The sequence below is a fragment of the Panthera tigris genome, chromosome A3, assembly GCF_018350195.1.
Source record: "Panthera tigris isolate Pti1 chromosome A3, P.tigris_Pti1_mat1.1, whole genome shotgun sequence".
In the NCBI taxonomy this organism is placed as follows: domain Eukaryota; kingdom Metazoa; phylum Chordata; class Mammalia; order Carnivora; family Felidae; genus Panthera; species Panthera tigris.
In genome coordinates, this window is record NC_056662.1 from 23,464,378 (window position 1) to 23,477,821 (window position 13,444).

At 38.6% G+C, this 13,444-nt stretch overlaps 1 protein-coding gene across 8 annotated transcripts in view; it reads left to right on the forward strand.

Annotated features, from left to right (window-relative positions):
* Nucleotides 1-13,444, forward strand: part of LOC102972603 (RNA-binding protein 12) — a 35,004-nt gene that overhangs the window by 13,611 nt on the left and 7,949 nt on the right. The window lies entirely within an intron of this gene.

A 13,444-nucleotide genomic window follows, 5' to 3' on the forward strand; every position in this document is an offset into this window, starting at 1 on the left:
TGACAGATCACTAGATACTGCCTCCTCAACTAAAAAAGCAATATGATGTTTATATATGCTGTTCAATTTAAGTTTTCTATTAAGTAATCATTTCTCATTCCAAAGACCAAGTGCAGAAAACTTCAGCGCTGCTTGGGAGTCTTATTTCAACTGCAGTTTATTTTCCCCATTGGAGAGCTGACTATTTTCATTTTAGAAAAATGGGTTGTTTGAAGATGAAAGCCTTTTATCTTTTTTCCACAGTTTATTTTGGTTATATGTTCGTACAATCTTATTAAATATTTCATATACTTTATTGCAACTACTTTGTTATTTCTACATCTCAGATAAATGCTGAAAAGGAAAACTTGATTTCATTGTTCATCAAATTAAATAAATTAAGAAAATAGTGGTTTGTGTAGAAATTGGAGAGAACTGTGTTTCATATTTGGTTGAGTCACAACAGTGCTTCTCGTTGTGAAATGTAATTAAATGCTTTGCCCTCTGGAACTTGATTTTTGTGTATCTGAGACTTATTAATATAGTGCTAACTGCTAAGCATACTGTTCATCTTGTTCTGGGCATTGGAGTTTGAGTTTTAAAAAATTCTTGAAAATATGCTCTGTGAAATTATTCATACCTCTCTTCCTGCAAATTTTCTTATAACTAGGTTTGGGGTAAAAATGAATTTCTTTCTCATTTGCTTTGTATGGTATGAAGGATTTGTAAAGCTTTGCTTAAAGTTGTGTGCATTTGTAAACACTATCATGATATTTTCAATTTTCTGTGTAAATTTTGTCTGTTTTTGGTGACATGAACGGAAGAGAATCTTTTCCTTTAGGATTAATTCCCTCCCCACCCCCTTGCTGGGGTGTTTTGGTTTTTTTAGTTTAAAGGATTAGAGAAATCTACAAAATGTATTTTATAAATAAGCAATTTTGTAAACTTTTTCTGAACTCGGGTGAAACGTTTAGTTCACAAGCAAAATTTGGAGGTGTATTCTGTGTTTAATACTGTAGTTTGGATGTATAATTATTAGTGGTGTGTTTTTTTTTTTTGTTTTTTGTTTTTGTTTTTTTTTTTTTAACGCAACACTGTTAAGTGAAATGTAGTTCCTAGCTTTGTGCTCCAAGTTGTCAAAGCATCAACCGTGAAAATTGCATTAGGAAACTTTTTATTCACAATTTCAGAGAGTAATGTTCAGTGTAATTAGGTCAGTCTTAACACACTGGATGAAAATCTAGGGCCGTGTATGTACGTAAGCAAACATACCTTGGATAAAATAAGGATCCATGAAAGCCTTAATCAAACTCAAAGTCCTTTTTATTGGATTCTGTCATTGTGTACAGGCGTGGGTCAAGTGTTTAAAAATAAATCCACTCATCAATTTCAAGAACATTTAAAAATGAGTAAAGAAACTGTAAAGTTGCTGCTAGTTAAATCTTCTGTAAGAATTCCTGGCAGTGATCACTTTTAAAACTTTCCCACTCTTGCAAAATTACCACATTTAAGTAGTTTTACCGGCAGTTCTACAGTAGTCCAAGCTTTAGAAACCAAACACAATAAAACGATTCATTGCCAGTATGGCCACAACATTGCCAGCAAATACTGCCTTGGCATCATTCAGCAGAGGTTTTTGTTTATAAAGATGAAGTCTTGAATACTGTTCAATAAACTTGTCACAAAATAAAAGAGGCTGATGCTTTTAATGCTTTACACAAGAGTACTCTATTGAGCTATACCATCAGGGTTTTTTGTTTATTTGTTTTGTTTTGTTTTTAACTCCTACAAATACTTTGTGCCTTTGGAAAGATGGATTTGGTGATCTTGGAGGTAACCATTGTTGCTTATCCTTGTCTGCTAATGCTGAAGTGTGGAAAGAAGATACCTGGAACGGCAGGGAGGAAACTTGATTCTAGGTCAAATCTGTGGTATCCACCTTTTCAGACTTTTATCTTGTGTGCTTTGCTAGCAAGCCACTTCGTTATGTGGACTCAGAAAGTATGAGAAACCAGATCTTTTTACAGAGGGAGTCTTAAAGGGGGCTGTGAATTGTCTTTTTAAAAAACTGATTAAGAAATGGAAAAAGAAATCTTCAGAATGCATTGTCAGTTGCACATACTTCTAAAGCTTTTTCTTTTTTGTTTACTTATTCTTGTATGAGTATGTGAGGTGTTTTGAGGTGTGGGAGAGGAATCAAAAATACTGCTGCTTTCTGACATTGATGCTCTGGTTTTGTCCCTTCCACATTTGTTCAACTGCTAAAAAAAATTAGCAAATGAAAAGTTTCCATAAACTCCAGAGGCCTTAAAAAAATCTGGATTGGAGTTGCAGATAAACTAGTGGTCTATTTCTTTAACCAAAGCTCTTGAATAACATAACTTTTACCTTTATCACGAAAGTTTTTAGTCTGTTTTGAGTTTCAATACTGAAGTTGTTTTAGAGGGGTTTAGACTTAAACATACTTAATTCCAGGTGGTTGCTGAACTGTTCTAAAATTATGATGGTTTGACTAAGCATTTGAAAAATCACAGGGTGAAATCAGCTGCCTACAGATACCCAGAATGGCCCTTACCATCTTAAAGGGATAGACCGTATGCTAATAATACATTTCGTTTTCTTGTTCAGGAGAGAGCCCTCACTTTGACTCATTGTTGTCTGCTTTCCAGTGTTTTACAGCAAGAAGTGGTTTATCAGTTTGTGCATCGCCACCATTCTCCTTACCCCCCAAAAGTAGAGCTTTTATGGGATATGAGAATCCGAATCTAAGAATATGCTTTTTAATTAAAAAATTGTTTGGTGTCAGTTTTGTCTTTTTAGTATAAAATCTGATAGATTGCATTGACTTATCTAAAATGTTCTGGAAAGAGTATACTCTGGTGGTGGCACAATTCTTTGATGCTATAGTGACTTTTCTGGAAAACCCCTTCTGTTTGTACCTGTTCATGTAAATGTTAATTCTTTACTGTGCTTCCTGGATTTATTCTTGTTGCCTTGAGCTACTTTATGCCAGATGATCTCAGAAGCTTCTTAGAATATGGCTCCTTTTCTGGATCAGCGTAACTAACAATGAGCAACTAAGGTGGCACTGCTTTTCTACATATTGCTCTACTACTGAAGAGTACAGAAGGGGCAAAAAAAATAAAGCCACTTGATGAAAGCATTCTAGCCCCAGGGGCAGAAATCTGGTGGCAGGAAATAGTGCTGAGGCAAATCTCATTAGCTGTTATCTTTGAATTCTTTTAAGAGGCCCAGGAACCTTTCCCTAGTGAAAATGTTGATAGTTAAATCATAGATACTAAGAAAAGTTGTAGAGAAGTGGCTAAATGACACAACAGACATTGGAATTGGCATCCCAGCTGAACCAGACATCTGGATTCTGATTTTAGTAACTTAATATTTCAAGTCATTTTTCCCAGTCAGCCAAAGGCTGTTTCATGTTGAGAGAAGGAGGAGGTGACTATTTGGGGAAAATAGAGGTATGACCAGCAGTGGAACATAATTCAATATGGACAGAGTCAGATGTTGAAGAATTGTAACAGTCCCAGGAGTAAGTTGTGCTATATTCAAACAGGCTGCCCTTAGTGTTTGATTCTCTCTACATTCTGATACTGCCTGTTTCCCGCCTTTTACCTGCTTACAATACTAAATCTGCTGGTAACCAGGGCCATGAGTTTCTCACTGCTATCTCTGTAGTCTAGACTCTTAATGGTGGGGGGGGGGGGGGGGGAGATGTGACCTCACTCACCATTCTTCATAAATAAGATTTGTCATTTAAGCATTTGTGCTACATACCAAATGTAACAACCACATTGTGCTACCATAAGTCACCTGTTAGTCCTTGCAGAGTGGGGAAGGTTTAAGGGTAAAGAAATTCAGCTACTTTATTAAGGGATCTTAAATCATACTAACTGGTGCTGTTGCTGATTTCATTTTCCTTTTGTTCCACTTGGAAGTGAGTTAATGCCATCCTCCACTACACTCCCCCACATACAGTGTTGCTGTACAGAGATGGTCATGTCCTTTATACAGAACTCGCTTTCTGTGGTGTGGGCCTATGGGACCATCAGGGTCCCTCTGCTATAAATCTGGCTAAAGTGGAAAGACTAATGCAGCTCTTTCTGAAGTAGATGCTTCCAGTTACCTTGCTTTGATGATCATTGAATTGACAGGTTGGAATTGGAAATGTCTTTTGCCTCTAAGCTTTTAAGACCGTTTCACATGGATAATCAGCTTAGCCCTAGCAGTAACCCATGCTAACTAAATTTTTTGAGCAGTGTTATGCGCCCAGTACTTCCATGCTGTGGTAGAAAAGGAAACAAAATAAAATGCCTGTTCTTAAAGACCTAAGGTCTTAAATTATACAAGTAAGTGCTCCATTGTACTTGTGCATGTACAGGGTACACTCATGTCCCACAGGAAATGGATAAAGGGTTTCCTGGCCAGTTGCTAAATGGTCAGACAGAACAAGTGTAATGGAAGCCTTGTGTGTAAGCTGAGGGAAGGCATGATCTCTAACCAAGGTTCTTGGGGACGTAATATTAATTTAGTAAAATGAAATGATTAATTGTGTGCGGGAACACAGTGGCACTACCTAAAATGGTATTTGTTCTGGAGGCTCTTAAAATTGTTCCATAACAGTGTAGCCTGAGTGGTGTGACTGAGCTGAATGGTGAGTAAGGCAGGCAGGTAAGGGTTGGTACTAGGAGTGTCCTGACCTAGCAGAGGGATAGAATCTTTTATCTTTTTAATGACCTTTTGACTAGCTGCCGTATACCACTTCTTATAAACAAATGGCCTAATAAGACATTCATAAATGGTCCAGAATTAAGTGAATTCCTCCATCAATTTAACCAGTTGTATATAGTTGACTATCTGAAATTCATTCTTTTCTAGTTTTACATTGATTTGATATTTTTAGCTTTTCTGAATGAGATGTCCACTACTTTGTTCTTGTTATTCCAGATCAGCACTGTCCAGTAGAGTTTTGTCCAATGGAAATGTTCTCATCTGCATTCATATGCTGATTATTAGCCACTGTAGTAGCTACTATTTTTTTTTAAAGTTTATTTATTTTGAGAGAGAGGGAGAGTGAATTCCAAGTAGGCTCCACTGACAGTGCAGAGCGAGACATGGGGCTCCATCCCACCAACCATGAGATTATGACCTGAGCTGAAATCAAGAGTTGGACCACTTAACTGACTGAGCCACCCAGGTGCCCCTGTAGTAGCTAGTATTAAATTTAATAAGCCACATGTGGCTAGTGGCTACTGTATCAAACAGCACAATTCTACGTTCACAGAACAACAGAAAATTTGCTTTTCCATGTCTGATCTTTGGAGATTCCCCATGTTAGGCAACACTGTCCAATAGAAATAAGAGTCACTTACACTATTTAAATTTTTCTAGTAGCCACGAAAAAGGTAAAACAAAACAAAACAAGTTAATAATACATTTTATTTAACTCAGTATATCCTGAAATGTTACCATTTCAGTATATACTCTAAAAATTATTGAGTTTTTTTACCAAATTTTTAATGTGTATTTTATAGCATATTGTGATTTGAACTAAGCATATTTCAGGTGCTCAATATCCGCTTGTGGGTAGGAGGCCATCCTTTTGGACAGTACAGATTTAGAATATAAGAAAAGTTATCCCCTGTCATTTCTCTTAGCTGTGCTGCCTCTTTCAGCTGTGTGTTTACTTTTGAGTATTTGAATTTTGTTGTGTTCCTCCTAACCTTTCCCCTTCCTCTTATGTTGGCATGTTTTTTTGAGGCAGTTTATTTGCCTCAGTTAACATTTTTATGGGCTACAGTTACCTTTTTCACTGACTAACTAGGTCTTACATTATAAACTTATTAATCCTGCATCAGAATCCAGCAGCAGAAGTAGAATCTTTTCCCTTCTCCCCACCCCACCCCATCCTACACCCCATCTACAGTGGCAAGTGGGCAGATCAGTGTGTGTCTGTAATGTGGTTTCCTTATTGTTCAAGTCCTCTCTTTTATTTCCCAACTTCTCTAACATACAAATTCTGAAGAATAACCCATTTTAAGACCTCCTGTGTATCCCAAGTGGATTTATTCCAGTAAGGGGTGCTTGCATTATGAACAGTAGGTAGGTTTCTTTTTCTAAGGCTCTGGTCTGCTGCTGTTCACTCGGCTTCTTTATACCATACCTCACATTGCACACTGGAAATGCACTCGCTCTTACCAATACCCTTTTCCTGGAGTTGCTCAGGAAGGTGGTCCAGTACTGTTGTCTTCTACACTATGCAGGCAATAGGCAGGAGTCTCGTTAAAAGAAGGTAGATTAAAAGAATGTAGATTCCAGCAGGGCAGGCTGGTGGGCAGAATTGGCGGCCTAGTAGGTGTTCTATGTAAATTTTGGTATAAATCACATTTTCCTGAGTTCTACCTTGCAGAATTTGTGCTTGTTATTTAAAGTTTATTTCTTTGATAAGTCCTATAAACGTGGAGTCTAGCAGTTCCTGTATTCCTGCCCTGACGGACAAATAGAACATGTGGTAGATGCAGAATTATTTTCCATCAGTGTATAAGTCTAGTTGGTACAGGTCATGGGAAGAGACCACATGAGGCTCACTGCTCATGTGGAGTGGCCAGGTGGATTTCAGATTGGACTGGATTGCAAGGTGTGAGCTGTTGCTAAAATGGATGGAAAAGAACACATTTTTAGGCAGTTTGGTTGTGGTTCATTAGTTATCGTGTGTCCCAGGGCTAATCATTTCCTTTCTCTGGTCTTAGTGTTTTAGAAAATTAGATTAAGCTAGATAATCTGATTATACCCAGTTTCAAGCTTCTGTGAGCCTGTGTACCCAGCCTTTCTGTTTCTGGGAGTTTGTAGGTAATTTGAACCTTAAAACTAAAGAAAGGCCAGTGGAACTCAAAATTTTGGTCTGGTGATGGCTCTGCTGCTTTTTCTGAGTGTGACAGCAGTCTCACACTGCAGCTTGAGAATTTCATTAGGAGAGAAAAGTAGGGAGGGCCTTCATTCCTGCCAGTTAGGTCCTCTGGGGCAGGTGGACCAGCAACATTTTTCTTGGTTGTCCCATGAACCGACAAGTTTGATGATGATGCCACAAAAGGATCCATTTATGAGTACTGAGAATAGGATCAGTTAACACATTATTGGGCACTTACTGTATTAGTGTCAGGCAGGGCATACTTTTCCATCGTTGGCCTCATTTAATCCTCAAAATAACCCTGTAAAGTTGGCACTATTGTTATTATCCCCACCTTACAATTGGGGGAAATCCAGGGGAAAAGAAGCAAAGTGACTTGCTCAGTTTCATTAATAGTAAGGATAAGCAAATAATATTCAATCATAAGCTGTCTGCATGACTCCAGAGGCAGAGCTCCTCCTTTAACTAGTGCCTGTCCCTTACTTTTGGGAGATGTGAAGGGCCACTGGCAGCACCCTTCTGTCAGGGGTCTTGAGCTTGCTGGGGAAGGGACTCTGACCTTGCTCCAATACTCTTTATTTTGAAGTAGGCAGTTGGAGGCTTTGTGTAAACACATCAGAGTCCTAGGGCACAGAACTCCCACCAGTACAGTCCTATTTTGCTTGAAGGCTACGTGTTCTTCCTCAGTTTGCTTCTTTTCCCCCTATCAAATTCACTCCTCAAGCTAGGTTCTTTTTGAATAGTTGGACACCAGTTGTATTTGTTCAACTTTTGATAAGTCTTTTGGGGATATTGATGTAGTTTGACTTTCAAACTTTTTTGACTGTCACAGAATATAGTCACAGGAGAAACCCTGTGACTGTTTATTGTACCATATTTTCCCCCCTTTTCACTTTTTGTGTGGCATTCACATTTTAAGCTTTATAGTATTGCCAAATACAGTGGCAACCAGACTTCTAAGTATCATATGGATCTAAACCAAATTATTGCTTAACATTTTAGTTTTAAACACAATTTGAGTAGCCTATGGTCATATGTATTAATAAAGACTGTGTAGTTTTATAGTAAGGATTTTTAAGTAAGGATTTACATATTTTGTTCAGTTTGTGACCTGTGAGGCTGTCTTTGGGGCTGCTAATTTAAATTTGGGAAATCTCTGTGTTATACAGAAGGAGAAGCAGGGGTTAAAGAAAAACTTGTCTACTGTATCCATGTCTCTTGATGAGGCAGAGAAGGAAAGGAACAGTGGTGGTGGGCATAGTTTGTCTTTTTAATCTGAAGGGAAAGGAGTATTCCATCCGTGGTGTTCTGCCCATTGGGAGCCTGTGGAGAATTTCCTGATTGGCTTTCAGGACTTGATCTAGCATCTGAGCTGCTCCAGCATGCCAAGGTAGGCAACAGGAGTGTGAGCATGGCTTTGGTTTGTTGGAGTGATCCTGCCACCCATACATTTTGGTGCTCTATTCTCCTCTTCGAAGCCCGAAAATGGGATTGAAATCTGTTTTTTTTTTTTTTTCTTTGTTAGGACTTTGGGAAGGGAAGAGGGCAGTGTAGTTCCTAAACATGAAGGAGTGCTCAACTGGCACTGAATGGATCCAGGTGGATCCAGGAGAACAGATCTGTTCTTGGAATTTTGAAGGGCAGAGTTAGAATCTCCAAGGCAGGGCAAGGGATGCCATAGAAAACAAAGGACAAGTTACTCCCTATTGGCAAAGTGGGATTCCCTATCAACAATAATAAACTGGCTAGCTGCGGGAAGGGAAGCCCTGATTTTTAAGATTTGCCCCATCTCTGTGGCTTAAACCTAAACCTTTACCAAATTCACTTACAAAATTATGTCATATGTACCACTCATCTCTTGCAAACCATACAGGCCTGCTCCAGCACACTGCTACAAGCCTCCCTCAAGGTGTTTTGAATTGCTGTCCTGTGCTTAGGTCTGTGCTGTGTGAAATAGGAGATGCTGAAGCAGTGTTTGTTCTACAGATGTTTGTTATTTTATGGACAGTCAAGGAGCTGGAAACATTGACAGTTATGGTGTAGATTGAATATAGTAGTCCAGGGTGAGAAGTTGTTGAGTGATCGAAATATTGTGAAAAAGAGAACATATAAGAGGTAGACTTGAAGGATAAATAATAGCTAATAGTTATTGGTAATAATAGTTGCAGGATGTGATAAGCACCTTGCATACATTATATACAGCTTTAGAAAAAGATTATACCCCCCACTTTACTCTCGAAGAACCTGAGCCTTAGAGAGTATTTTGCCCAAATTACATAGGTAGGACATTGTTCTGGTGGGTGCATTAGTAGTACCTCATTGTGGCCAGGGAGAGGAGTAATGCCAGTATTTGGAGCCTGGTCTCTTGACTGCAGAACCCATACTCTTGCCCACTACATCATGTTGCTGTTGGATACAAGAAGGAAAGTTCTTCAGAAAAGAAGGATATGACTATAGTCCAAAGTTCTAGAGGAGAGGAGCACCGGGGTGGCTCAGTTGGTTAAGCATCCGACTTCGGCTCATGTCATGATCTCATGATCTGTGGGTTTGAGCCCTGCATCCGGCTCTGTGCTGACAGCTCAGAGCCTGGAGCCTGCTTCGGATTCTATGTCTCCCTCTCTGCACCTCCCCCGCTCGCACTCTGTCTCAAAAATAAATAAATGTTAAAAAAAAAAATCAAAGTTCTAGACGATGTAGAAGTCAGAATATTTGAGTTTGGTCCTCATTTTGTTGAACCTGATGTGTGTGGCCTTATCTAAATCACATTTTACCTCTCCGCCTTGAATTGAGGGACTTGGATTAGATGCTCACTCAGTTCTTTTTTATTTCTGTCAATAGAAGAAAGCAGCCTACAGGGGAGAGCACAAGAGAAGGAGGCTTCAAGTGGTAGAAGACAAAGGAAGAAAAGATTGGTGCTATATATACTTAGTTGTTTCTGTTTGCAGTTCCTGACTAGCACAGAATGGAAGGCTTGGGGGTGCTGGGGGCACATAGAAATAAGCTAGTCTTGTGTTGAGTGTTCTAGAAAGCTCATTTCTTCTTGATGGTTTCAAGCAGTAGGCTAGGACTAGATTTGGGTCGTTTCTGAGGATCCCTGGATTATCACTCCTTTCCTAGTATTAATTCAACAGATATTTACAAAGTACCTGCTATGTGTGAGTCACTAGAATAGGAACAAGACAGATTTGGTTTCTTCCCATGTTGAATTTATAGTCTACTAGAGGTAATAATAAGCAAGTAAATAAACAAGTTACACATTTTGACAGGTTTATGAGAAGCTGGGTATTGTTGGGTTGGAGTCAGGGAAGGTCTCTGACTTTGTTGAACTGAGAGTGGAAATGAGACCAGTTAAGAAATGCAGACTCTTATAGACATCCAGGCAAGATATGCTGGTTCAGAATATTGGCAAATATTAGACCTCTTTTACAAAAATAAATGAGAAAGTTTTAGAGGCTTTTATTGACTCACTTAAATGTGATATTTAATATGGTTTTATAAAATTTCAGTCCTATAAAGGATGCTGAAAGTCCTATGGGATTAATTATAATGGCACCAGATGAAAAGTAAAGGAGTCTGGCTTAAGGATGTAGCTGTTCAAAGGATATGGAATAGAAGAGTGACATGAACTAGGAGTTTTAATTATGTAAGATTTCCAAACAGGTAGGCTTGGAGCTAGATTTTAAAGGAGATCAACAGGATTTGGGAGAGAATACTACTCCCAGGCATTAGATAATGTAAAGGGAATTGTGATTCAAAGGATAGAAAACGGCACATTATAAGGATTTGCTTATTCCAACGAGAAGCCAAGGGGGCAGATTTGTGAAAAACAACTGTGGTAGCACAGGAAGCTCTGACTCTCAGAAATGGAATCCCATCCCATTTGCACATGTAGGTCCACAGAATTCTGATTGGGGTTTTAGTCTGGTCAGAGAAGAAACTTAAGAAAAGATAGAATAGGACTAGCTGTGGGGAAGGGGTGCAAATGGTAATAGACTAGGAAAGAATGCTCTAATCTGCCAGAAATTGAGGCCTAGCACAAGAAGAAGCGCCTGTCCCACTGCCAAAGTGTCTTCCCCAAAGCCTCTTTGTCTCTGGGATCTTAGAGAAGCCCTGGAGGGAGGGAAAAGGCCGCAGCTCCAGTTGCCTGTAACTTCACCACCACAGATAATTACTGCTAATACTTTGTAGTTCTCAACAAAGTATCAGGGATAAACCCGTAGTTCTCCAATATAAGTCCTCCACTTAAACTTTTCCTCAACATTTTATTGTGAAAACATTGCATATACAGAAAAGTTGAAAAAATTATACAGTAAATATCCATATATCTACTATTTAAGTTCTACAATTTAAATGTTTCTATATTTGTTTTACCACATATCCATTCAACATACCATTTATTTATTTATTTATTTATTTATTTATTTATTTATTGTGGATTTAAAAGAAATTGCAAGTATCAGCACACTTCATCCATAAATATTTCAACATGTCTTGAGTTCATCATTTCTTATAGGTTTTTTTTGGGGGGGTGGTAACATTTACATACAGTAAGATGTATACATCTTAAGTGTATCATTAGATGGCAATGAAAAATGCATTTGTGGTTCACATTCCTATCAAGATGAGGAACTTTTCGATTCCCTCTAGAGTTCTCTCTTCAGTTAATACCTGCCCCTCCCCTGGGGGACATGGGAAGAATAACCACTGTTCTGAATTTTTTCATTATAGATTAGTTTCGCTTGCCTTAAAACTTTGTAAGTGGAGTCTATGTATTTTATGCTTCAGATTCATCCATGTTACAGATATTAATAGTTTCTTTTTGTTATTGCGTAGTTTTCTCTTACATGTATAAATATTAAGGTTTATTCATTCTCATATTGATGGACACTTGGGCTGTTTCAAAATTTTGGCTATTATAAATAAAGCAGCTATGAACATTCTTGTATAAATCTTTTTGTGGACATAACGTTTTCTTTTGGATAAAAATCTGGGAGTGGAATTGCTGTTTGACTAGATGTGTATTTGGTTTTCTAATAAGCTGCCAAACTGTTTCCAAAGTGGTATATTTAATGCTTTCACTAGCGATGTATGAGATCTCCACATCCTTGACAACATTTGGTATTGTCAGTTTTTCTACTTTTAACTGTTGTGGTGGATATGTGATAGTATCTCATTGTGGTTTTAATTTGCATTCCCCTGATGACTAGTGCTGTCGATCACTCTTCCTTTGTATATTTCCAATCCATATATTTTCTTTTATGAAATATCTGATCAAATTCTTTGCCCATTTTTAAATTGTCACTTAGTTTTGAGTTCCAGGGGTCCTGCATTTAAATTTTAAAGCTCAGTTGTACAAGATAAGAATAGAGAAGATTTACTGCTGGACAGTAGTTCAAATGGAAAAGGCCTGAAAGTTTGAGTTGAGCAAAAGCATGTTACCATTTATTCAACAAATGGTTATAAGTACCATGTACTAAGCCACTGATATTAGGGATACAGAAATAATACCCAGTCCTAGTTCCGAGGAGCCCATAGATTATGAGGGTAGACAGACAAAAATCGAAATTTTGGTGGCAGTTTCAGTGTTAAATCACTAATATTTAATTTACTGAATACCCACCATAGGGTAGGTCCTGTTGTAGGTACTGGAAATAGGCAAACCAGATGTGGTTCCTACTCTAATACAGCTTACTTTCTTATTTTCTGTATATGGATGAAGACCATGCAAAAGCTTTGATACAGGGAATGAGATTGATGTGTATGTGTGTCAGAAGTGAAACCTGATTGGAACATACTTATGTGGCTAGATGATTAGATAAGGGTCAGGTCTTGCAGGGAGAGCCTTATAGACCATTGTAAGAACTTTGGACTTTGAGTGTTTTGTGATGCCATTCCAGAGTTTTGAGCAGAGAAGTGGTATGACCTAGTTTCTGTTTGGTTAATAAAACACTGTGTGTGTGTGTGTGTGTGTGTGTGTGTGTGTGTGTGTGTGTTTGCTTGCAGGAAGATGATGAAGCCATGTAATCATCCAGAGGAGAGATGATAAATTTTACTTTGGGATTGTGGGTGAGGCTTCATAAAGCAATGATGTCATAGCAGAACTTTGAATGACAATACATTTTTTTAGGCAGAAACTCAGAGGTATCAGCTTGTGCGTGTGTTTGAGGAACCAGAAATAGCTTTGGATTACTACTTGGTTGGGTGGTAGAATGGTAGGAGGTAGAGCAGACTGGGAAGGGGTTTGAAGGTTGAATTTTTAGGGATGCAGGGGCACCATATTGTTACAACTACTGCATTCTGTGTAGATGTGCCCTCTGGAGTTGTGCCTTAAGGTGACCTTGCTAGGAATTTTGGCTCTGAATCTAAGGGCCGTGGGCAGCTATGCAAGGCTTCTAATTAAGGTGGAGACTCTCGAAGCTGACATCAAGGAAGACTAGCTGAGGCAGTGCTTTAGGAGAAGCCAGAGAGGAGGCCAGAGAACTCTGGATTTAGGTACAAGTTGTTGAACCGGAGGTAGAGGCTTTGGGCTTTGAATAGTGA